The 27,952-nt window shown below is 36.8% G+C and overlaps 1 protein-coding gene and 1 pseudogene across 1 annotated transcript in view; both read right to left on the bottom strand.

The window, feature by feature from the left end:
- Positions 1 to 27,952, bottom strand: part of Il1rapl2 (interleukin 1 receptor accessory protein like 2) — a 1,053,788-nt gene that overhangs the window by 589,326 nt on the left and 436,510 nt on the right. The gene's annotated exons all lie outside the window — the stretch shown is intronic.
- On the bottom strand, positions 23,398 to 24,142 carry LOC122114921 (annotated as a pseudogene).

The raw sequence follows: 27,952 nt of genomic DNA, 5'->3' as shown, positions 1-27,952 counted from the left end.
CACTAATTTACTATATGGTAGATAGGTAGCAATACCTTCCCTTTCTTGCTTCTCTAAAATTAGATGTGAGGCCAGGCACAAGTGGCTCACATCTGTAATCCTAGCTACTCAGGAGGCTGAGACCTGAGGATCACAGTTTGAAGCCAGACTGGGCAGAAAAGTCCCCATTAGACTCTTATCTCCAATTAAACACTCAAAAGCTAGAAGTGGAGATGTGGCTCAAAGTGATAGAAGACTAGCATTGGGTGAAAGGGTTCAGGGAAAGCATCCAGGCCCTGAATTCAAGCCCCACAAATGACACAAAAAATATTAAATGTGAAATTGTTACTCTGGTTCTTCACTTCCCTTAAATTTTTATTTACATAACAAAAAGTTAATTCACTTTAATAAAGGACTTACTCTAGGCTTTTTCTGTATCTAGTAGGCTTTTCTTTCTCAGCACTTGTGTAAGGTGTATTTGTATAAGATATCATTTCTTACTAAGCACTTGACTCATAAAGTTGAAATGATAAGCTACTAGAGAGCTATTAGAAATAAGTGGCAATAATTTTGAAATGATCTTGACAGTCAATGTGAAATATATCTACTTTTATATCATATTACTCAACTAAATTAACCCCCATGGCTAACTTTAGTCTTGGTCTATTTAATAAGGTATGTGGTTTAGGACTTTTCTACTGTGAAAGCTTGTAAGAAATGCAGAAAATCAGATCCTCACCTCAGACATATTGATCTGTAGTCATATTAAAATTTGAAAAGTATGATATAAAATAGTATTTCCCAAATAGTAGGCTGTGATTCTTCAGATTTACTTAGAGTGCAAAGTAATCATGCATATTGGCTGGCCTAAATCAAAATCTCTTGAGTAAGGAGTGAAAATCCATTTTTAATACTCCAGGTGATTATTATGCATAATAGTATTTCAGAACATGAGAGAAGTAATTAAGAATATAATTTATTTTTGCAGAATATTCCTGATTCTTTCTCTCACTTCATAATTCTGTGGTGTCATGCTATTTAATTCATGATCTAGTTAGCTAAAATTAGGAATGACCTCAGCTATAAAACCCTCAGGTCTTTCTATTCTGTTAATAAACCAACCATGCTTGCTAAGAGTCAATAGAGATATGAGACCAAAATCAAAGAGCTGGAAGGAAGCCATATGTTATGATTTGAATGTATTTATCCCTTCAGATTTCACTTGAAACTTAAGCCACAAAGTGAGGTTATTAGAAAGTATCTGGGCACACTGTGAAGAGCCCACAATCTCAGCTACTTGGGTGGCTAAGGCAGGATGATTCCAAGTTCAAGGCTAGGTTGGGCAACGTAGTGAGAGCTCAGCTGAGTAAAATGAAGTGAAGTTTTCTGGGTCCTTTCTCCATGTGAGGATACAGTACTTATCCCTCTGCCATCTGAAGATGCAACAAGGATGTGGCCTCTGTGAGACTCAGATCAAGCAAGCCGTTCTCCACATAGACTCTGCTGGTGACAAAATCATAAACTACTCAGCCTCCCAATTTTTTTTCAAATTCTTTATTGTAATTAAGTGATTACATAATTCCCCAAATTTCAAAATATTGTGGGACAGTGATGCTTAGTTAAAGTGACAAACACATTCTAACTTTCATGGGGCAAATTGTCATGGTCTATAACATTTATGGGTTCTATGAGCTTTGCAATACAGTTATGTCTTCTACATTGGGTGATATGTGCATTTCTTTTGTTTTGCATAGCATCAGCTTTTCCCTCTTTCCCACTTGTTCCCTCCCTCTCATCTCTGCCATTGAGTTACTTAGTTCATGTTGATCAATGTCCAATGCAGCTGATGGGTTCCACTGATGTATGTTTTTCCCTGATTCCCTCTAGTTCTGTGTCGTCCTCCTGGTTTCCCTCCAGTGTACACATATATACCATGTATGTGATCAGCAGCATGGGGTTATTTAGTAGTGATTCAACCAGATGAGTGGAAGTCCTTTGTTTCTTAAGTCTTGTTAATTTTGTCATATCACCTTACATTTTGGATTTAATACCCACTTATCAGGGAGACCATGTGCCGTCTGTCTCTTTGCTCTTGGTTTACCTTGCTCAACATGATTTCTTCTAGCTCCATCCATTTCCCTGCAAATGCCATTATTTTGTCCTTTCTAATGGCCGCATAATATTCCATTGTGTATAGATACCACAATTTTTGGATCCATTCATCTGTGGTGGGGCATCTGGGTTGTTTCCATATCCTGGCTATTGTGAACAGTGCTGCAATAAACATGGTGGTGCATGTGTCCTTGTATATTGGTTCCTGTTGTTCAGGATAGATGCCTAGAAGTGGTATGACTAGGTCATAAGGGAGGTCAATATTTAGCTTTCTGAGGACCTTCCAGACTGCTTTCCAAAGTGGTTTTATAAGTGTACATTCCCACTAGCAATGTAATAGACTTCCTCTTTCTCTGCATCCCTTCCAGCATTTGTCGTTGGCTGAATTTAGGATGTGGGCCATTCTGACTAGGGTAAGGTGGTATCTCAGGGTTGTCTTTATTTGCATTTCCTTCACAACCAGGGATGGTGAACATTTCCTCATGTGTTTCTTTGCCATTTTTATCTCTTCTTCTGAGAAGTCTCTCTTTGGTTCCCTTGCCCATTTAGGTTTGAGAGGGAGTAGTTTCTTGAGTTCCCTGTACATACTGGATATTAACCCCTTGTCTGATATATTGCTGGTAAATATTCTTTCTCAGTTAGCTGGTTTTCTTTCTAGCTTGGTTGCTATAGTTTTAGCTATGCAGAAACTTTTTATTTTAAGGTAGTCCCATTTGTCGAGTCTTTTTCCAATTTGTTGTGACCCTGGGACTCTGCTCAGGAAGTTCCTGCCTGTGCCTATAAGTTCATGTGTCTCTACTACTTTGTCTTGCAGTAGTTTCAGAGATTTAGGTTTGATGTTAAGGTCTTTAATCCATTTTGAGTTGATGTTGGCGCATGGTGATATGCTGGGGTCCACTTTTAGTTTTCTACATGTGACAGCCTCCCAATTTGTAAGCAACAATTTCCTCAAAAGACTCCACATAGAGCTCCCCTGTGACCCAGCAATACACTTTTGGGCATTTACCCGAATGATCACAAACAAGACTATACTAAAGCTACCAGCACAACTATGTTTATAGCAGCATTATTTACCATAGCTAAGATGTGGAACCAACCCAGATGCCCCACAGTAGATGAACGAATCAAGAAAATGTTGGTATATATACACAATGGAATTCTATGCCTGAATCAAGAAAATGTTGGTATATATACACAATGGAATTCTATGCCTCCATCAGAAAGAATGGCATTGTCCCATTTATTAGGAAATGGAAAGACTTGGAAAAAATTATATTAAGCGAAGTAATCCAGGCACGAAGAAACATAGATCCCATGGTTTCCCTTATTTGCAATAACTAGTATATGTCTGAGACAAGCAGAAATGGTCAGATAAGTTGATGTTAGGTGAAATGAACCCCAAGATAAGGACTCAAATGTTTATTCTTTCTTGTCATTGTTTCTAACATATTTACAAGGTGATTTCTTTGTTGCTTTGTATGTCCCTCCCCCACGGTATAACCCCTGTTGTCACTGTATTTGATGTTGGTATAATTTGTGGAAGGGAAGAGCAAAAAACAAATGTTTAAATCGGGATACAGGTGGACCCCTTGCAACAATGAGATGTACAAGTCGTTATGTCGAAACGAACTTTACAACTTTGGTGGAGGTGGGGGGAGGGGGGGGCATGGGAAGGGATGGGAAGGGAAACAAAGGAGAAGACAACAATGCTTGATAAGAAAGGTACTCATTACCTTGCCCATGTAATTGTAACTCTTCTGTACGGTATTTTCCCAATAATAAAAAAAAGTCAAGTATCATGAAGTGTCAGCCAAATTTAAACTGTTATTTCTTTACCTGGTTAAACTAATATGTCATTAGGATAAGGATACATACAAAGGAATGAAAGTTCTATATAAATAATGAATAGTACATCTTTAAAAAATTCTGATCTTAAAGTTAACACAGCTACTAAAGACACAAAAAATGGCCTACATAGAAAATGTCTAATTCAACTCATTTGGCTAGGCTCAAAGATTGTATAAAATCTTGATAAAAATATCACTGTGTCCTTTCCCTATATTGTTTGATAAGGACTTTTAAACGGACTCACAAAGAGTTTTGCACTGTTTCCCAGAGGAAAACATCAGCTTTTACTCTGAATAAACCACTTTACTCTTTGAAATGTATAAATTTTTTTACTAACTCCAAATATCTGTTTTTTCCAATCATATATATATATATATATATATATATATATATATATATATATATATATCTCGCTATGTACAATTTTGACTCAAGCTCAAATTATCCACTGATGGTCCTCTATCAGACAACTTATTTAAAAAGACATGAGTAAAAAAGCCAAGAGAGAGCATGAATAAATAAACCTTAAAAATATAATGAAGCTGGGCTGGAAAGGTTGTTCAGTGGTAGGGTGCTTGCCTAGCATGCATGAAGCCCTGGGTTTGATTCCTCAGTACCACATATAAGGAAAAAGCCAGAAATGGCACTGTGCCTCAAGTTGTAGAGTTCTAGCCTTGAGCAAAAGAGCCTCAGAGACAGTACCCAGGCCCTAAATTGAAGCCCCAGGACAGGCATCAAAAAAGCAAAATTCTCTGTCTCTCTATACATATATATGCATATATATACACATACATGTATATGTATATGTATATACACATGTACGTGTATATATACATATATACACATACATGTATGTGTATATACATGCATATGTGTATGTATACATATGTATGTATGTACACATGTATATATACACACATATCTATACATACACATGTATATATACACACGTATCTATACACATACATATATATGTATATATATACATATATAAAATGAAGGAATGTTTGGCTGTTAGTTTTTGAAAAGGTAGTTATAAATGTAGTTCTGCTGGAAAAAAATCCTATCTCCAAGTTTGTCAAATATTAAGACTGTTAGGAAAAAATTTCTTAATACTTTATACTTTTACTTTATGCCTATCCTTATCTGACATCTACTCAAATGCATCTAGTAGTTAAATTTCTTTCCTTGCTTTGTCTTTTGAGAGTTTCTATAGCACAAATGTAAAAACTAGATGAAAATAACCAGACTCAATTTTTTTCTTGAGACAAAACAAGAAGAAAGATGAAGCTTTAACTGATACTCAGAGCTTTTTGCTATATTGTAAATGATTTCTAACTCTCTACAATATTTATACACAATATATCACAGGAGAGGACAATGATCATAATAACGTGTGGTCATGCTCTTCTTCCAGAATCTTAAAGTAATTCCTCATCTACTTCAGAACAACACTGAAACCATGTATTTGTTATTAAGGAAATAGAAAATTAATACAGTTAGCATCTAAATCACAGCATAAACCTTGCAGACCTAAGAAAACTATAGATGAAGAGAGGAAGAGAAAAAAAATCTTCTACAACTAAACTTTCTGACCATATTAATTCATCTCCAAGCACTAAAAATTATTCCACCTCTTTAGTAAATGGTCAGTTAGGATCTTTTTCAATGCATATTGAAATAAATAAATAAATACAACAGAACCTTTTAACTTACAGCTATTCAGAATGGAAACTTGTTAAAGTTTGCTTTTCAGTATATGTTGGGAACAAATTATGTAAGTAGTTTCTGGTTATAAGCATATATATGCAGACTTTCTTGCTGGCATGATTCCATGGTTGCATGGTCATGATCAATGAGCCATATAGATGCTGATTCTCTAGAGAGGGGAAGATCAGTGAGAAAACTGTGAATGTAATTTCTAGTCTCCAAATAAGTTCGTTTAGCTGATTCCTTACTTCTATTTTCCCAAGCACTGAGTAACAGTAGACTTGTTTACTGCCACATGCTGGGCCAATAAGCAGGCCTGTGACATTTATTTGAAGTCATTAAAAACAAGAGGCACCTTCACAAAGGAGAGAAAGTAAAGCTATTCTGTCTCACTACAGAGGCTTAACTAGGATTGAATACAGGAAAATTACAGGGAGACAAGGTTTGAGTTAGTTCTTAGGAAGAACTTTTCAATAATGAAATAGGAAGCTTACAATACTAGTGTGTTCGGTCACTGTAGAGGGTATTGTCAACAGGATTTCCAGTGCTATGGAAGTTTGAACTACAATGTTCCTAAGGTCTCTTCTACTTCTGAAATTCTACTTTTCAAGACTATATTTATGCTACTTGAGAGAACTGACTGCAAGTACTTTGTAAATATGAAAGGAGACAAAATAACCAATTATCATTATCTGTATCTTAAACAAATCAAAGAACTTCTATTTGGAAATCATTTTCATTAATTTAGCTAGCATTTTCTGTGCTTGAATGAAATAAAACTATTCTTAAAAACTATGTTGTCATTTTTGACCGGCATTCCTCCCCTGGGAAACCTGTCACTAAAATCACCATTCATCCAGAATTAGTAAACAATTAGCACAGGACTGGAGATAAATGGATGAACATTTAAGGAGGTTACAGCAAGAACATGATTAAATGATTTTTCAAAATATTAGGCTTTTTCTAATGTACAAGCTTTAGTGGCTTGTTAAACATTCAATATACATTTCTGCAGCACCTTAAGTCTACTAGGCACTGTGCTAAACTCTAAGATAAATATAATGGAAACTAAACAGGCACAACACTTATCTCATGGAATTTATTCTATTAGTCATTGTAACTTTAATTAAAAACTATATTTGAGTTTAATGAACAGTATACTCTTTCTAAATGTCTAGAAGTCAACAAGCAGCTGGTATTAAAAAAAATTACCATACACAAAATAAGTGCCAGTGAATCAAATAATATTCAAATTACATTTTGAGAAATGTAAGGTATAGAGTACCTAAAAGTGATCCTGTTTAAGTAAAATAGGAAAAGGAAAACATGTAGGCAGACAATACAATTCATAATTTTATGATTCAGGAATAATAATCAATTCAATGAACAATCAAATCATTCAAATCAGGTGAAAAGGCTCAAATAAAAATTCAAAGAGACATTTCTCTGTTTTTCTTTTTTTGTTGCTTGTAGGGCTTGAACTCAGGTCCTGGGCACTGTCCCTTAACTCTTTTTGCTCAAGGCTACTGCTCTATCCACTTTGAGCCACAGCAGCATTTCCAGTTTTCTGGTAGTTAATTGGAGAATAAAAGGTCTCACAGACCTTCTTGCCCTGGCTGGCTTTGAACCACAATCCTCAGATCCCAACTTCCTAAGTAGCAAGCATTACAGACATGAGTCACTAGTGCCCAGCGAGACATTTCTTAATAGAATGACTTACAATATTATAATAAGCATGAGATTTACTTAAATGACTTTGTGGATCTTATCATCTTGACAGTGAGATTTGGTAGTCAGAGACTTCTGGATTTATGACTCTATAAAACCACTGAAAATGTGGGCAAAATCATGTACACATGTATATTTTCCCCCAGTGGAAAGATTGCACGTTTGTTTTTTGTATCCATTTCTCAAAACTGCTGGCCAGGTGCTACTGGGAAGTCTGAGATTTCAAGATCATCATTCACAGCCAGGTAGGGCAGGAAAGCCCATGAGATTCCAATTAACCAACAATCTTCAATTACCAATGTTCAATTAACCACCCAAATGCCCAAAGTGGAGATGCTGTGGCTCAAGTGGTAGAATGCCAGCCTTGAGTGAAAAAGTTAAAGGACAGCACTCAGACCCTGAGTTCATGCCCCAGGACCAGCACACACACAAAACAAAAACCCAATTGCCTGTAACACATTCTACCAGTTATCACAATCAAGCTTGTTTTGTTTTTAATCATTGTTTTTATGGGAGCATGATAAGGGACAGTAGATTGGTGAGGCTCGGCTATTGGTGGCTTAGAAGCTTTGTAGTACAGGGAGGATAAAGACTGGTTATGCATTTCAGCAGTGTCAAAGCTGTTGTGAGCCAATTTACAAATGTTGGGAAGTCAAGGTTGTGACCTAAAAATAAAACTTTAAGCCTTCCTGAGGAATCTACATTTACATATCTGATTAATTGGGGGGAAGTTGCTGAAAGTTTGCTACCTCCACATTTATAAACAATTTATAAACCATCATCACAGGGATAGAGGCCAAGTTTAAGGCTACTTATCTTTAAATCTTCTTGAGAGAGGCCCCAAAACAGATATGTAGATTACAGTCATGTAGGGTCTTTGTTTAAAAGCCTATATGGTTTGAAGGCTGAATGTAGAGAAAGATAAAATGAGAACTTTGATAAATGTAGCCCTATCTCAAGGTCGGTGAAGGGAAAAGAAATACCAGTTCACTTACATACCAACACATGTAGCTTTGAATATTTAAACATGTATTTAAATAAGCCTCCTTTATTTTACCTCTGCTATCAGCATGTACAAAGAAATCGCATTTAATATGCTCTTTGTTCTACAGGTCTAGAAGCTTCAGATCATCATTTCACCAATTACTCTGATGCCTCACTGATCATATGGGAAAGAGGATGTTTGATCCATTCTTTTTCCAGTAGTGAAGAAAATATGCTTGTGACTCATCACTTACATTTGTATAATGACTAATTCAGGTAAGAGGATGAGAAAAATCAAAGCTAGATGGCTCAAAAGAACTGAATTTTCAACTATAATGCTTTCTTCACATGGGACCCTCACCAAGTTACTTGGGTACTGCCTCAATATGAAAATAAATATTTACATATGATCTTACTAATAAAGTTTTCTGAGAGATTTCTCCTTATCCTCTACCTTGAACTTCAATCTTTTCTGTCTCATCTTCTTGTTTCTCTATTTTTTGAATTATATTTTTTCTCTAATGGGTCCTAAGTACCCCAGGCAAAGGTAATTGGGCCTAAATTAATCCCATCTAATTCTTAGCCCATGACAGTATAATATGATGTGAACATGAGGACAATGAGATAAAAAAATTCAAAGTAAATGACTATCATAGGCTTTTCATTTTTGATTCATCAGGATGCTCTTAGGTTTAAAGTTTGCACATTTCAGAAAATTTTATAAATGTTTATCTTTTAAGCAACATTCAAATGCAAGGGAAATTAATGGATCCTGGGCCCTGTGCATAACAGATAACAGTTTTGCTTACTATCTGCTTCCCTCCCTCTCCAACACTCCTCCATACTGAAATATAATATTATAGGAGCCTGGGCTTTCTTTTGCTCACTAACATATCCCCTAAATCTAAAACAGTGCCAAGGACTTATTAGATTTTCAATAAGTGAATCCCAACTACAGAAATTAATGATGTGATTTCTGCCCATTGTTGATTTAACTACTTTTGTGTGCGTGTTCGCGCACTTGCGCACTCACCCACCCACTCACCCATCCACCCACACTCTATGTTTCTCAAAGGTGTTTTTGCTAAGAAATCTGTTTTCTGCTTTTACTTGTGAATAATACTTCAATGTATTAGGTGATAGTTTCCATATAGACTAATTAGGGTCCCTGAATTCATTTAGAAACCACTATGCCAGGGTCATGCTTCCCCAGAGAGCATTGCCTGATTATCACCTTTTGTAATTCTCTAGCTTTTTCCGTTAGTCTGAGTAATTCCTTGTCTCTAACTATAGCTCAGAATTTATTTTACAAGTTTTACAATTCATATACATTTTAAACCTGTTTTCCAAACACTCTGTTTTTAAGTATAACTTCTTTATCTCTCCTCCTTTATCCTCCAAAGCCAAAATAGAATCATTTAAAATTCCCTCCAAGAACTAAAGCAAACCTTCCTGCTAGAACTTGTTTGTTCAAAACAAAAGGAATAGCTAATCTTTCAAAGATTACCCTTGTTCCAAGGGTTACTAATTTTCCCCTTATGCCATTCTAAGAAAAGAAATCGATGTGCACTGCTGAGTTAGAGACACTCCAGGGATGAGAAATTAAATAGACTGTCACAAGGTAACCTGGATTCAAACAGATGGACAAACGTTGGATTTTCAGCTACTCCATTCGGTGGGGCTTCCTTTAGCCAATTTGAATGTCTCTGAGGATGAGAGCCTTTACACCTGACACATCTGTGCTCCGCATCCCCTGCCTTTAAAATGACTTTTCAGAGGGTTATTGGAAACAGCAGCATTAAGATAGTGGCAGGAATGACAGTGTGGTGTGCACAAGGGAAGCAGAATAAATGAAATCAATTAGTATTATAAATATTAGTTCCTCTTTCACATGTCTCTTATGTCAGTTGCATATATACAAATATAAGCACACACACACACACACACACACACACATATATATATATAATATTCTGGGAATTTAAACATTAGCCACCTACCTTTTCTACATACCAAAAATTAAAAAGGAAAAGAGGAGATACGCTCTAGCTTGGTACTGTAAATTACTTTCTTTTTAAAAAATCCCTTTTTAATTTATAAAACAAAAGAAGAAGTCCTAATATATTCATTCCTTGTAAAGAAATTCAGAAATTAAAATAAGTGGTTTTAATAAACCCATTTAATAGAAAACCACATGCTCCAATTTACTTGATTTAATGGAAAACCACTCATAAGCCAGTATAAATGAAAACAAAATATGCATAGCCAGCAGCCCTGTTAAAATGAGCAGTAGCAGAATGTATCATTTTGAGGTCAGCTGTCATTCTGTTTGAATGGGTCCCTTAACAGATCATGGAGCAGATGGAAAAGGCCAGTATGACATGACTCTCTGACTTAATTATAGCATTACCAAGACAGCATATGGATTTTGTATGTACTGGAGAGCTCTATTCAGTGAATTTATTTGCACATAAATTCGGTGATGTGCTTCATTTGGTTTTACATTACCTTCAATATTTATATTTCACTTTAATTGAATCATTTTTATCTATGAATTAATAGGTCACGCTGTTCTACCAATTACAGTTGACTCTTGTTGAAGCCCATATTTTTTAAAGGTGTAGAATTTGAATTTATGTCGTATTCAAGATTCTTCAGTTTAGAATAGTGTTATAATTCTGTCCACAACTATCCTTCCTAAAATTAGGGAGAAGGGTATTTGACATTTTGTATAGTTCCTAAGAAAACAACCATGTTTTGCTTTCCAGAAAATGATGAGGAAAAAAAAAAACAGAACAAAGAGATCTCAATCAGTTTTGTTAGAAATATGTCACCTTACAACTCATCCCAAAGTCAAATATGTGGGAGTTGCTGGTCTAATTTATTTAAAAAGGAATTGGAGAGCTCTGGGATTTCACTGCAAATCTGTCATATGCAATTCTGCATGGACATGGTATGCATCACTAGAAAATAATTTAAAACTTCTTAAGACATCGGGGAGTATAGTCTAAGTGCTAAATTTAGGTGACAGCACAGATAAAACAGGAAGTGAAATACTGCCCAAAGAAACCAGCCCTTGACTTGGTCAAAGCCAGAATTTAGATCCACAGTGCACAATATATCAGCAGCTGTAATTTAACTGGATTCCCAGAAGAGCAATAAAGTGGCAGCTTGGGAAGAGGGCAGTAACATCACACACAACAGCTTTGCCTTCTGCTCCAAAGTGCCTGATCTTGATCTTGATTTTTGCTAAAAGGCAGAATTGATTTGAATTCAAATAAATATTAAGGCAGAGAGACAAATGAGTAAGTCTCTGATCACGAATATTTAAAGGTTATTTCATTTATGTGAAATTACTAGAATAACTCATACGAGAGAGTAATTCTTCTCTTTTTGCCTACACTGAGACACAGATATTTCCTGAGATTCTAATACTTTTCTTCCTATATGAGGACACCGGAGCCTTTGAATATAATATGACATACTTATAGTGCTTGGCTGGTTTAAACAAACTATTTTTTCTAATCCATTGTGACAATGTCAGAATCAGCAACAGAGAATCACAGAGCACAGGCTCTAGAATCACATTGACTATGTCTGAGTCTTTGCCACTAAACATATATGTGACCTTGAGCAAGTCACTTCAGATTTTTGTGTCTAAATGCTCCTCTCAAAACTGTGACAATAATAATAATCTCCATTCGATACAGTTGTTGAGAAGGTTAAATTATACTTTATGAAATATGCTTGAAAGGGTCTCATAAAGGCAAGCTGGTTTCATGGCTCAAGGTAATTGAATTACAGCAGTCAATTGTCATCATCATTATTACAGTAATGGTTGGATCTGATACTTGGGTCAGTTTATCCATACACAGTAACTAATTCTACCCTCCTAACTCTTCTACTTGAAACTCATTGCTCACAGCTGTACATTCATTGTCAGCACCTTTCCCAGCCATCTCTGCATGGATGGACACACATGGCAAAACTCACTTCAATTTCCTTCAAAAGAACAAAACCATTTGAGGTCAGAATAAATGGGACAACATCCTTAAGCCCCAGCTTCACTGGAGGGATAGGGAAATTATAGGTAGGGAAACCCATTCTGCAGAATGCCAGATGAAGCAGCTTTACAGAAAGAAGCAGACATGACAAATTGCATGGTCATAGAAAGCAAGAGATGGATGAGATGAGCTGTCTGTCTGACAATATACAAGGGCCCACAGGATGAGGTTCCGTATCACTTCCTCTATCCATGAAACACATTTCGCTTTACTCAGCTGAACTGGTAAGGATTTCTGTTCCTTAAAACAACCTCTAAGACGTACACTGATATAACTCAATTTGTATTCATATCCTTCTTACTTGTTCCCTTGTTTCTTTTAAACTTGGCCTAAGTTCTTTCAGGAGACATGTGTGCTCCAGTTTGATTTATTGTACTGGGCAAAAGACAACCAAACCCTGTTATGCAGAACTTGTAGCCAAAAACTTGGCTATATCACAGGTCAAAGTGTATCTTATGAATTGGAACAACTGCACTGAGCCTGATTTTTCTGTAGTTTTCTCATCTCCATGGGACCTGTCTCCAATATGTTGGCCTGACCAACCAACATATCAGTAACTCACCTCCAAAAGCACCTATTTTGAAATGTACATGGTTTTAGATAAGAATGAGAAAAATAGAAGCACCTTCTCATTATAGTTTCTGCATCTGATTTTATTAGGGTTGTGCACCATGTGGATTTTGAGAGATTTCACATGATGGGCATTTCGTAACACCATCACACATCTCTGCTGGCAAGGGAATAGCTATCTGTGCATGCAATTTCCCAAACAGAAATAGTCAGCTATCATTTAAACACCAAATCTGAAGAAATGAAAAGCAATATATATTTCCAAAGAACAACAGAAATTGTAAGTCCATAGAGGTTTTAGGCTTTTGTAAAATGGTTTTTTTTCTTTTTATATTTGACTAACTTGGTATTCTGAAATGTACTCACAATGCTGAGGAAGCATAAAGAATAGCTGGTCTCTTCACACAATTCAAATGAGCCACTGCTTTGGAGTACTTTTAACCCTCACAGATTGTTCTCAATTTACTTGGACACTGGTGAACATAGTAAATTGGTTACATAGCCTGGGCTATCAGCTGCCTCTGAAATAAGAACAAAGGGGAATAGCTGCCAGGGCTTTTTCTGTTTTCACCTCTCCAGCTTAGGGCCAGTCTTTTCACTTTTGTCTTCCTTTAATTATTCGACTGAGGATCCTGATCTTCAGTAACTTTCTGATTCTAGATTATCATATTCAAGAGTCCCATATTCAAATCAGATGATCAGTTTAATACTACCTGATATATCAGCTGCTCTTGTATTTTGTTTACAATACTGGTACTAGGGCTTGAACTCTTGACTGTGTGTTCTTTTCTGCTCAAGGCTGACTCTCTACTATTTGGGTGACTTCTAGTTTTTTGGTAACTAATTGGATATAGGAATCTCAAGGACTTTTCTGTCCAGATTGGCTTCAAACCACAATCCTCAGATATCAGCCTCCCGAATAGCTAAGGTTACAGGCCTGAGCCACCATTGTATGGCTTCAAATATCTTCATGACTAGATCACAACACACATAGGCCATTGTGACTCTACCAGCGTCTGAGAACTTAGTCATCTTACATAAGTTTCTTGAAATTTCCACTTTAGTAAATTCTTACGTTTCTGGGCCCAATATTGTTTGTGAAGCCTACCAGGAAAAAATTAACAGATACAATTTTAAAGAGGAGTTTCCTTATACCTATGCAAAGTTCTGGAAGGTAGAAAGTAGGTCACTGTACTTGACATATCTAAAATGATGTTAATAATTTCAACCAAAAGCCTTAAGCTTTGGCTCCTTTCTCTAGTGGTATTCTTGAATTACTAATCTTTGGTATGTCTTCTGAGCATTGTAATCTTGGTAGGATAAATGGCACAGTTACCAGGCTATAAACAATTAGGCATGTATCTAATTGTGTCTATTTGAGTAACGCTAATAGGTTTACTTTAGAAGATTAAAGTGAAAAAGTTTCTACTATTTTACTAACTTTGAGAATTTAGGAAACATATTTCTAGAGCATCTTCCACACAAAACTTTCTAAACCTAAATCAAAATGTCTTCCTATCACATCTCTGATCAAATCCACTGATTCCCACAAACACTTAAACAATCTATTTTCTTTCTCTGTGTATGTATGTGTGTATGTGTATGTGTATGTGCACCAGTCATGCACTCAAAGGCCTTTGAACTCAAAGGCCTGGCTGAGGTTCCTGAGATTTTTTTTTTTTTTTGCTCAAATTTAGCACCCTACCATTTAAGCAACAGCTCCACTTTCAGCTTCTTGGTGGTTAATTGGAGATAAGAATCTCACTGAAGCTGGCTTCAAACCATGATCCTCAGAACTCAACTTCTTTTTTTTGGGGTCCAGTCGTGGGCCTGAACTCTGGGCCTGGGCGCTGTCCCTCAGCTCTTCAGCTCAAGGCTAGCGCTCTACCACTTGAGCCACAGTGCCACTTCTGGCTTTTTCTTTTTGTTTATGTGGTGCTGAAGAATCAAACCCAGAGCCTCAGGCATGCAAGGCAAGCGCTCTACCACTAAGCCACCTTCCCAGCCCAAGAACTCAACTTCTTGAGTAACTTCCTGAGTAGCTAAGCCACCAGACAATCTATTCTTAAGTGACATTTAACTTTACTGGCTTTGAATATAAGAGAAAAGTACCATATTCTTTTCAGATAAACTTTTACTTCCTAATCACATTTTGAATAGTGATTTTGATGTGAATAGTACACGAGAAAATATATAGTAATGAAGCATGACAGGAATTCATTCACCAAATCACATGGTCTGAAATGGCTGCAAATAATGGTTTCATGAAGATGTCTTTGTATAAAATCAATCTCTAATCAAGATTCTTATTGCTATCTTTCATGCTGTTTCCTCAACAAACTTTTTCTTCCTCAAGTTTAGATAGGCTATTTCTCTCTTTTTATTCTTTTTTTTTTTTTTGGCTGTGGGGCTTGAACTCTGGGCTTGTGTTCTTCAGCTCAAGGCAAGCACTCCACTGCTTGAGCCACAGCAGGACTTCCAATTTTCTAGTGGTTTATTGGAGGTAAGAGTCTCACAGACTTTCCTGCCCTGGCTGGCTTTGAACCACTATCCTCATATCTCAGCCTCCTGAGTAGCTAGGATTACAGGCGTGAGCCACTGGTCCCAGGCTCTTTTTATTCTTTATGCATGTTTATCTTTATTTGTAAAATATTATGTACATTTCTCTATTACCTTTAAACAAGTTCCCTAATATTCTTAGATTTTTCTTTAAATAAGCAAGAGGAATCTGACCACTCTTTCAACACTTCATTCACATAGTTCCTCAGCTACTTACCCAATTCATTGTTCACAAATTCTAAATTTCATGGAATACTAAGGCATGAATACATTTCAGTCAAGTTATTTTTGTAAACTGCACTTTGATCATAATTATTCACTCTCCATCACCCTCTTTCTTGTTACATTCCAACCAAACTGGTCAGCCATTCATTCTAAATAATGTCCCTCCTACTTTCACATCTACTTTTATTAAAGTTTAGATTTTTTGGCAGTCATGGAGCTTGAACTCTTGACTTGGGCGCTGTCCCTGAGCTCTTCAGCTAAAGACTAGCTCTCTTCCACTTTAAGTCACACACAGCACCACTTCTGGTTTTCTCATGGTTACTTGGAGATTAAGGCTGGGATGGCTTTGAACTTCAATACTCAGATCTCAGCCTCCTGAGTAGCTAGGATTACAAGTGTGAGCTACCAGTACCTTGTTAAAATTTAGTTCCTTCTTACAAGAAAAAACATGATCTGTCTGTCTCTGTCTCTGTCTCTGTCTGTCTGTCTGTCCGTTTGTCTCATACATACCAAGGATTTGAAGACAGGGCCTTTGCTTGCTAGGAAAGCACTCCGAAGTGTCAATATGTCCCTAGCACTTTTTGCTTCAGTCATCTTTCCAGATAACATTTCATAGTTTTTGCCTGGGCTAGTTTTTGACCACATTCATCTTCCTCTTATCTTTCCTACATAACTAGGATTATAGGTATGACATACTGTACTTGAATTGCTTGTTAAGATGGAAGTTTGGTAACTTTGTTGTGGTGGCTTCAAACCACAAACTACCCAATCTATGCCTCTCAAGTAACTGAATTCCACACGTGAGCCACCATGCCTGGCTTGACAGTTATCTGAGTCTGATTGATTTTGCATAATCTGACACTGTTCAATTTCATTCAGGTTTTTGCACATGACAGAATTTCTGTCTTTTTCATGGCCAAATAATGTTCCATTATTTATTTACCACATTTTCTTTACCCATTATCCTTTGTTGGGTACCTAAGTTTCCATAGCTTCGCTACTGTGAATAATGCTACAATAAACTTGGGGTTACAGGAATCTCTGTTGTATGTTTACATAAATTCTTTCTAATGAATACTTCAGGGTGGTAGTTTACATCCCCACTAACAATGTATGTGCGTTCATTTTCCCTGTATCCTACCAGCATTTGTTGTGGTTTGTGTAATTGATAATGGCCATTCTCATGGGATAACAAACCCATATTCATTTTCATTTCCATTTCCTTTATGGCCAATGATGTTGAGTAATTGAAAAAGTTTATTCATTTACTTATTTTTTCATTTCTTCAAATATTCTGGATATTAATCCTTTCATATGTCTAGCTGACAGATTTTCTCCAATTATGTAGTCTTTCTCTTTACTCTGGTAATTATTTTCCTTGCTGTTCAGAAGGATATCATTGATTTGATGTAATCCCATTCATCAATTCTTGCTATTATTTTCTAAGCTATTAGAATTCTATGCAGAAATTGGCTACCTATGTCGGTATCTTGATTTTTTTTTCACTTCTCTTCTATAGTTTGAACTCAGAGCCTGAATGTTGTCCGTGAACTTTTTTGCCCAAGGCCAGTGCTCTACCAATTGAGCCACAGTTCCATTTCTAGTTTCTTTTTTAATTAAAGGGAGGGAGGGGGGAATGCTTTGATTGGAGATAAGAGTCTCACAGACGTTTTGCTCCGGCTAGTTTCAAACTATGATTCTCAGATCTCAGCCTCCTGAGTAACTATGATTACAAGTGTGAGTCGTTGGTGCCTAGGTCTTGAAGTGTTTTTAATGTTGTCATGTAGTAGCTTCAAAGCTTCTGATCTTACTCCTTGATCCTTGATATAGTTTGAATTGATTGTTGTAAAGGGTATAAATCTTATTTTAGTCTTCTACTCAATATCTATTTATCCCAGCACCATTTGTTGAAGAGATTATCTTCTCTCCAACATGTTTTTGGCACTTTTGTCAAGTATCAGATGGCTATAGATATGGGAAATTATTTGTGGATCTTCTACTGTGTTCCATTGGTCTTTTGATCTGTTTTGTGCCAGTACCACACCAGCTTTTTACTACGGCTCTGTAGTAAAGTCTGAAGTCTGCAATTATGATACCTCAATTGCTGTTTTTGCTAAAGTTTTCTTTGGTTATTTGGAGTACTCTATGCTTCCATATGAACTTTTGGATTGCTTTTCTAGTTCTTTAAATAATGGCACTGAATTTGATGGGGAATGAATTGAATGTATAGATTCCTTTTGGTAATATTATTCCTATACTTTGAATGTACTACATTTATGTGAAACAAGTTATCATAGATATTAAAAAGAACTATAGCCATTCTTCATATCTGAAATCAAGATAATGAGTCATGCACTGGTAACTCACAACTGTAAAGCTAGCTATGCAATAGGCTGAGACCTGAGGATTCCTGTTCAAAGCCAGATTAGTCAGACACCTGGCTTTAGATTAACTTTCTTATATTTAGCTGTTAGTAAGGCCTAGAAATCTTTGTAAATCAACTTGTATGCAGTCCTTGGACTATTTAGAAGAAAGTAAAAGATGAACATAACTAAGTCCTTCAAAAGCTACTTACTGCCATTATCAGTACCTAGAAACCTGTTGGCAGAACCCATCTATTGTAGACATTTCCCTTACAGCAAATTGGGTTGGAGACGATGCTTTCATTGGCAAAGGTGTTTACTGAGGGTAGTCTTTGGACTCAGACACTTATAGAGCATTTGATGATTTCATATTCCAAAAAATACAAGCTGACATGTGAATTCAAAATGTTAGCTAATATTTTCTATTCAGTGAGACTTTATACTTTGTATTATATTTTCTAAATTATCTTATTTGGTTATTTTTCCATTCACTCTTCTTTTCAGCAGAAATGGGGCTTGAACTCAGGGTTCTCACATTTTCTAGGCAGGTGTTCTATTATTTGAACCATGACCTATGCTCTTTTTGCAGGTAGTGTCTCCTGCTTTTTATCCCTGTTTTTTGGAGGCTTAAGGGGTGTAGGCTACAATTCTTTTACCCTTTACTTCCCAAATAGCTAGGATCTCAGATAAGAACCACCACACCTTGCTTGTTATTTGAGATAGGGTCCTGCTAACACTTTTCCAGGACTGGCACCAAACATTAATTTTTCTAATTGATAAGCACATTATAGCTTACTTTGGTAATATAATTTTTCCAGGTAATTCCATTTCCTTACATATGGAAAACTATCATTCTTTTTTATGTATTAGTAGAATTTCTATGTGTGTGAGAGAGAGAGAGGGGGGGGGGAGAGAGAGAGAGAGAGAGAGAGAGAGAGAAAGAGAAAGAGAGAGAGAGATAATATGCCACATTTTCTTGATCCATTTATTCATTGAGGGGCATATGGGCTGACTCCATATCTTGACTATGGTAAAAACATAATTGTGCTAGTAGCTTTAGTGTGGCCATTTGGATAAATGCACAGGAGTGATATTGCTGGGTCATAGCTTAGCTCTATGCTTCATTTATTTGAGGAACCTCCACACAGCTTTCCAGATTGGTTGATTGGTTTACATTCCTACCAACAATGTAGTAGCATTCCCCTTTGGCCACATCCCCTCCAGCATCTGTTATAGTTAGTTTTCTAGATAATGGCCATTCTAACTGGGGTGAGGTAGAATCTCAATGTTGTTTTGATTTGCATTTCCTTTATGGCTAGAGTGTTAATCATTTCTTCATCTCTCTTACAAATTATGAGGCAAGCAGTGTGTTACAAATGAATTAATTCAAGTGAAGTCGACTCTATGGAGAGCACAAATAGTATAATTCTTTAACTAAGTCAAAGTCCAACCAAAAAGTATCAAGAAATAGGTACTTGTAAAAGGGTAAGGTGGAGCCAAGGGGAGAAGGATAGAAGAATGAAGGAGGGAAGGGGAAAGAATGCAGGCAAGAAATCATTGTATATATCATAGAATTGAGAAATATAAGGGAAAGGGCAGTCAAGTTGTTGAAGTTAGAGTATAGATCAAGATGAATTGTACACATAAACTGCTTTGTTTTTTAAAAGGAAAAAATGCAATATATAACCTAAAATTAAGTACGGGAAAGGGTGGTTGGGAAGGGTTGGTGAGAATGTTGAGAGGGATGACAGTGATCAAGATGCACTACATTCATAAATTGCTTTGTTAAATAGCAACTCTTTTGTACAACTACTTAAAGATAATAAAAATATTTTTTGAGGAGTCGGTCATGGGCTTGAACTCTGGGCCTGAGAGCTGTCCCTCAGCTCAAGGAGAACATTCTACCACTTGATCTACAGCGCCACTGATAATAAAAATATTTTTGAAACCCTCAATTCTTCTATTTCTCCCTCCCAAGGAACCAGGTTTATAGGTGTGGTCTTCCCTTTTAACTTTTTGTGTGTGTGGCAGACCAAGTGCTTGAACTCACGGCCTGAGTGGTGTTCCTGTGCTTTTGTTCTCACTGCTAGTGCTCTACCACCTGAGCCACAGCTACAGTTCTGACTTTTTGGTGGTTAATTGGAGATCAGAATCTCACAAACTTTCTTACCTAGGATGGCTTTGCATTGTGATTTTATCTCAGTCTCTTAAACAGCTAGGATTATAGCATGAGCCACCCATTCACATTTTAATAAAATTTTACATGATACATTATTATTCATCCAGAGTATAAGTTTGTAGCCTTGTTTATTTTTGAAGTATAAAAGTTCAACTGTAATTATCCAAGAAATCCATTAGAAGTTCATGCAAAATATAGCTACGTATCTATATACTCGCATGATTTTACCTGTGATCTTTTTGCTAGGAAAGGAACAAGAAAAATCACGCAACTATTCAACATTTTTAAAGCAAGTTTCTGTGGCAACAAAAATTTTTGGAAAGTCCTCAACAATTGTAATATACTCACTTTAAACAAAATTAATGGTTTTCCTACAGGCAAGTGTTCCTGTAGTTAAATTGTCTACAGACTAATTTAACTTGTCCAAAGCTGCTAGGTAATAGAATCCCTTATGGTTTAGGAAAGGGTGTTCTCTCAGTACAGTACATACAGACAATGAAGTTTCAGGCTAGAATCTGTAAAATTTCAACAATTCCATTTGGCAGAGCTTGAATTAGTTCACTGGCCCAGGAGGAGTCTAAGAAAAGTTCATAGATACCAGAGCTGGAAAGCTTTGGTTAATTCTAATCAGAGATAAATTTGTCTTATAATAGTTAAATAGTGTAACTATCTTAATTTCTTTATTTTCATGCATGGGAGCATGAAAAATGGGACCAGACATTAATTTATGTCATCTAAAGAGAGAGTCAGAAAGAATGCATTAAGTATCTACCATATAATTTCCTTCCATCATTCTCTGTTTCAAAACAACAACCAAATAAATGTTCAAGGAAACTTTATAAGTTAATAAGAGTCAGAAATATTTTCCTGAAGATTGTTGTTGTAGGACTACTTGTTAAAATGCCTTGGAACAACCCATGTTTATCTAATATCATCAGACATTCAAGAAACTTGAAGCATTTTTAAAGCAGATAAATAACTTATCTGGGGGACATTCTGCCATTGTTGGATATATTCTGCAAATAGACATTCCATGACACTTGGCTTGATACAAAAGTAAGTTAAGAAAGTTAAAAGGGATTCTGTGGACTTGGTTTCTTAGAATACAGTGACCCTTTTTTTCCTCCAATATTTCAAGTTTCCAGGGATTGCTAATACTGTTCATATCTGTTTTCTGTTTCTTTGGTGTGAACAGTTGTAACTACAAGAGAACACCATCCCCTCTGCCATCTATACTCTTTCCTACAATTTGTTTTAAAATGGTTGTTTCCAAAAAGCAAGCAACAACAAATAGAAAAATCATGTGAAAAATATTCCTAATAACATCTTACTAAAATGACTACAGTCAAGAGTAGTTGTATCTTGCTAACAAAATACTTAAATTTCTTCAATTGTATTCTAAAATAATTTTAAATGAAATATTATTCCTTTTGACAGCTACTTTCCACACATCACTGTAATTAGATACAGTGAAAAATAGTACATAGGCTGGGCACTGATGGCTCATACCTGTAATCCTAGCTATTCGGGAGGCTGAGATCTGAGGATCATGGTTCAAAGCCAGCCCTGGCAGGCAAGTTCATGAGACTTTTATCTCCAATTAACCACCAGAAAACTGAAAGTGGCATTGTGGCTCAAGTGGTAGAGTGCTAGCCTTGAGCTGAAGAGCTGAGGGAAAGTACCCAGGCCCAGAGTTGAAGCCCCAAAACCAACAAAAAAAAATACATAGGAAAATTTTTTCTTCACAAGATGAGGATTTTTCCTCTGTATAATTCCATCATAAGCTGCATTTTGCATTCTGAAAGGGTCTTTCACTGTATGTTTCTTTATTCCAGGATAGTGGATATTACTTTGCTTTGTTTCTAAAGTTGCATTCATTGGAGCACATGATGCCTTGTAGCCAGTCCCTGCCAAATGCAATTTATTCACAACTGCTGAGTCTGTCAACGAGGACTAGAGAAGGTTAGCACGAAAAGGGTTCCATGTATGGCTCTTGTACTCACACTACTGGAAATGTGCATGCTGACATCAGAGGTAACCTCTGAGAACATTAGATTTCTTCTAGTTCTAAAAGTGGCCCATCCAACATTTTCAGCAAAGCCTGTGACAAAAACAAATTGCCTATCAAAAGTCCATCCTCCCTTTCTCCCTTCCTAAGTAAAAATTATATTTCCTTTCCTTTCTTGCTGATGGCACAAATAATTTGTAAGCAGAAGTCATGCAAGAATTCTGGAAAAAAATTTAAGAATTAGCTGTGTATAATGGAGAGAAACTTGAACTGAGACTCAGGAGACAATGGTGATTGTATATGTCTGGTTCTTGATTTGCTCTGGGAACTTAAGAGAATCACTTTCCCTTGGTTTTCTCATATGCAATTTCTGAGATCCTTTCCAAATTTAAAACTCTATATTTTTTCTTTCTGATTTCAAGGAAGTAAATATAGTTGCAAAAAATGAGTGATTATGAACCATAAGAGGAACCAATAGTTTCATAATTATTTACATTCTAGAAAACTGAAAATGACACCATTTTCTTCTTCTTTGACAGATATATTGTGTACATTGTTTATATTCATTTTTAATCTTTAACAGCTTTATTTCTGCTCATTTTTAACAAAGGAAGATTCATATAACATAAAATCAACACATTTAAAACATACCATTAGGTGGGAGTTTTGTTTTAATACAAGCTTATACATCAGTTGCCATGTATACTTATAGAACATTTTTTTAATCAAAACTACTCTGAAAGCAAAATACATAAACACAAGTCTACAAAGATTGCATATTCAGCATATGGTAAATGCTTTGCAAGTTACTTTGAAAAAACTGTCACAACTAGGCTTTGGCATTTTTAAACAGTTATTTTTTGATGCTAGCTTTCTTTTTATTGCCTAAAACTATATATTTTAATGAACTGAAATCAAGAAGACTACATGCACTATAAAAGTAGAAAGTTGCATTATTTGGACACTTCTGGATTCCCTTAAAGCAAAACTTGTATCTTGGTAAAGGCCTAGCTGGGACCCTGGCCACAGCACCATATGTGCAGGTGGTATCCCTGGGGATTTAGAGCTTCAGTGGATTGTGAGTACCCCAGCTGCACAACTCACTGAGCTATTCTGGAAGTTTCTACACTGGCCTGCCTGGGTATAATTCAAAAATGAAAAGCTCATATCCATTCCATTTTTCTGGAGTTCTTTGACAGCATTTAACAATACTGCAATGCAACGTTTTCCACATATATTATTAAGGTATTTCTTTAAGTTTTAAAAGATAGAGGATCTAATTGTTGTATAGCATTCATACCCATTTTATCTAGATATTCAATAGATCTATAAATCTCCCCCTGAGATTGATCATAGTAACAGTAATGAAACCTTTTACCCCAATGGCAGAAATAAGAGGAAACCACGAAGAGATTTCTAGGATCCTCTAGATATTTACTGAAGAGTTTTCCAAAATTTTGTTCTTTTGACTCACTCAGAGATCCAACTATTACAGGAATAATGGCAAACTCATCCTTATGGCTTTCCATGACTTTAGTAATGTAAGGTAAATGCATTTCAATACTGTGTTCTTGTTCATCTGTCTTCAGGGACATGCATTCAAACATTTCTGTCTCCCATAGCTCTTGGTAAATCTTCTGGTTAACATGAAGGTCATAGAGAGGTGTTCTGTATATGTCTGCTCTGGAAAGTGCACATCGAGAGAGAGACACATAATGAGAAGGCCCCAAAATGAAAATTTTCAGTGTGATAGATGGATCCACTTGTTTGTAAGCATGGGCAGCACAAGATCCACAGTACAAATATCCTGCATGGGATGCAATAATGGCTCTAGCTGGTCTTTTAGTAGACTGTACTTGTGAAAAACAAGCTTCTAGCTGTGCATTCACCTCCAATGCTGATGCTGAGTACCAGTCACCAGCATAACGGGCTTCTCGGTAGATCCTGCGGCTCGACGCCATTTTATGGTGCACAAGGATGAATCAGGAGGTGCTGGTGGTGGGTAATGACAGTAGGAGCAGCGGCAGAGGTGATGGTGGTGGCAAGAAAGTTCCAGAAGACGAGATGAAGCCAGCAAGAAGGAGGAAGAAGAGAAGGCTGAAGCCCAAGTTGAAATGGCAGCGAAGGTAGCAACAGCAGTCCTGACCAGGACAGCCTTGGGCGACTACAGGAAGACAGGGTCTCAGAGTTTTGATGCACTTCCCCTGAACTTCACTCCCTGTTCTCTCCTAGCTCTGCTTCTTCTAAGCCCCGCCCCTTCTGGCCCAGCCCTCCCCTCCCAGCTTCTTCCACTCTCCCTTCTCTCTAGTTCCCTCTCCTTTGCCTCTTCCCTCTCCTTTCTGCCCCTCCTAGACCCCTCCCTGGTCCGCCCCTCCACCTCCCCCTGTCCCCACCCTTTCTCTGCCTTGCCCTCTGGATTTTGTGTCCTTGTCAACCTTCTCTTTCCCCTTCTCCCTCCTCCTCTTCCCTCTACTCACTTTCTCCTGCCTCTGCCCCACTCCACTTTGCTCCTATTCTTTCCCTCTCCCCTCCCCAGACCTTAATGCCTTGTGTTTTTGAGGGCTTTATGCTTGTTAGGCTGGTACTCTACCACTTGAGGCACACCTCTAGTTATAGTTTTTGCTATTTAGGAGATATGACCTTTCAAACTTTTCTGCTCAGGTTTGCCTCAAACCTCAGTCTTACTTTGAGCCTCTTGAGTAGCTAGGATTACACCTGTGCTTGGCCTGGTGGATTTTTTTTAGCTTTTTATATATTCTGGAAAGTAATCCCTTGTTGGATGAGTGGCAAAGATTTTTTCCCATTCTTCACATTGTCTCTTCATTCTGGTCATAGTTTACTTTGCTGTACAAAATACAGGCTTTTTTTTGGAGACTTGGGGCTTGAACTCAGGGCCTGGGGTACTGTCCCTGAGCTTCTTTTGCCCAAGGCTAGTAATCTACCACTTGAGGAACAGAGCCACCTCTGGCTTTTTCTCTTTATGTGGTACTGAGGAACAGACTGTGGGGCTTCATACATACTAGGCAAGCACTCTACCACGAGGCCACATTCCCAGCCAAAAGACAATTTTTAAAACAAGACAATCTGCCAATAAATATATTGAAAAGTTCAACATTTTCAGCCATCAGGGAAGTGCAAATTACTACTACACAGATTCAATCTCATACTGGTCAGAGCCATATATCTCTCGGAGAAAGAGCACATAACAGCCTCCACTATCTAGGTAGCAGTAGGGTCTGAGAGTAGGAAGTGAGGTAGATGGGAGTTCAGGTGGGTCTGGGTGGAGAGAGGGAGGGGGCCAGCAGGTCTGGGTGGAGCTGAGGATCAGAGGTGGGCATAATGCTTACAGTGACAATCACCAAGGAAACAACAATTGTTAGTAAGGATGCATGAGAAGACCTTTATACACTGTTAGTGGGAATGTAAATTAGTCCTGCCACTATGGAAACCAGTACAGACATTCCTTAAAAACTAAAATTATAGCTACCATATAATCCTGCCATACCATTCTTACCCATAAATTCGGAAGAATGTAAATGATGTCAAGAGAGACACCAGTATACCCATGTTTATTATAGCACTATTCACATTCACCAAGTCATGGAATCAGCCTAGATACCTATAAATGGATAACTGGATAAAGAAATATTTTATATATACAATGCAACCATAAGGAAGAATGAAATAATAAGAGATTACCACATTGAGCAATATAAGGCAGACATGGGCAAATATTAAATGCTTTCTCAAAAGACATGAAAGAAGAAAGACTACTTAAGAAAGGAAACAGATATGGGGCAGGAGGAGGGAAGATAATATTGGAGAAGATAATATTGGAGTGAATAAAATCAAATTATATGTTCATAAAATTATATGGATATATAAAATGTCACAATAAAACTCATTATTTTGTATAATTACTATGCACTGAAAAGGAGACAGTGCTCAATTTTAGAAAATATAGAGGAAAAGTTACATGAAATGAGAACTAAGTAGTGACCATTGAAGTTGTATATGGGTGCCTCACTTCTATAATCCTAGCTGTTTAAGAGGCTGAGATTTGAGAATTGGAGTTTGAAGCCAGTTAAAGGCTCTTATCATTGTATCTATGAACAGTAAATTCATTGGTGAGCTTAGCAAAAACTAGTTTCAGTAGCATTGTCAATAATGGAAAACTAGATGAAGCCTTTTATCTTTTCCCACATATTTTCAGAGAACAAGTTTATTAAAAGCAGAGTTCCTTATGCTTTTTCACTCAATAAAGCAAATAATGATTAATTGGAAAGTTGTTAAAAGCCAGCTGTTTTCTCATTTTTTGTTTATTTACTATTCCCACTAATACAGTTATGTGAGCCATCCAAGGTCACTCAACTGGTCATTAGCAAAGCCCTGACTGAAATTCAAATTAACTGACTTCAACACTGATGCTTTTCCCAAAGCCCCATAGCTGCATTCCTTTTTTATATCGTTCTTAAGGTAACCACTAGGAGTAAGTTCTCCTCCATAAATGCTTTGCAAATGGTTGTCTCATTAAGATACTGTGTTAAATGTAAGATCAGGAATGAACTTTTACAACTACTACTAAAATAGACAACACCATCTGGTGGTTAACACTCTATATGCCAAAGAGCTAAGTGATAAAGGGGAGGAGATAAATAATGGCAAATAATGTCTGTAGTTGGAAATGCTTATCAAGAACAGACAAGACATTGTAGTCATTTGGATATGAATGTATACTTCTGAGAATAGATGTTTTTTGAATGGCAGTGAATTCATCCCATATTTTTTTTCCAATGACTAGCACAGTGCTTGACACAGACCAATAAATTGTTATTGAGTCACATGTGATAGAATAGACACATTTTCATTTTCTGTTATTTCCTGTCAGACAGTAATAGCTATTATCACCATTTTTTATGATGTCAAACCTTGTTCTAAGACTATTTTTTTTGCTTCATCCCACTTTATATTTATGTAAACACTATTTGCAGGTGATATTACCAGCCTTACCTGAGGCTTCCGAAGTCTACGTCAGATAGGAGACAGTTTACTCACTGATGTCCCCTGGTGAAACTTAGTGAGCTCATTCTGTCTGGTCTTTACACTGATTGCTTTTTTTGTCATTTGGGTCACAAATGTTCTGTAAACTTGTTTGGGAGACAGTACAGTTGAAGATAGGTTTTCTGGCTGAGGAAATCTTTGTTCAAGCCATTTCTCCCCTACTGAAATAGTAGGAAGCTGCCTACTCCATTTAAGTGTCATTTATTGGTTTCATGGAGCTGAAAGCAAAGAAATCTTTAATATTTTAGTCTAATTCAGAAATCAAACCTTTGTTGGAGGAATTAAATTTAAAAGCCACTGAACAAAGATATGAAATATGATTGTACCAAAGTAAACTGGCTTGGAAGGCCTTAGATTTGGCCTTCATTTTTGTCATAAAACACGGTAGCAAACAACTTTCCATTTAGGTTCCAGTTTCTTCCGCCGCATTCAACGTATACTGATGAGCCCGAATGTCAGTCAAGTAAGTCAGAAATATACTGCCTGTCTGACTTTGTCCTACAGCACAGATTAAGCACTTTAACATAATATACAGAGCTTAGTCTTCAAAAACAATGGAATT

Source organism: Dipodomys spectabilis, unplaced genomic scaffold, assembly GCF_019054845.1.
Source record: "Dipodomys spectabilis isolate Male_0828 unplaced genomic scaffold, ASM1905484v1 ptg000113l, whole genome shotgun sequence".
Classification (NCBI taxonomy): domain Eukaryota; kingdom Metazoa; phylum Chordata; class Mammalia; order Rodentia; family Heteromyidae; genus Dipodomys; species Dipodomys spectabilis.
Note: the sequence above shows the minus strand (reverse complement) of the source record. Positions and strands in the feature narration are given on the sequence as shown.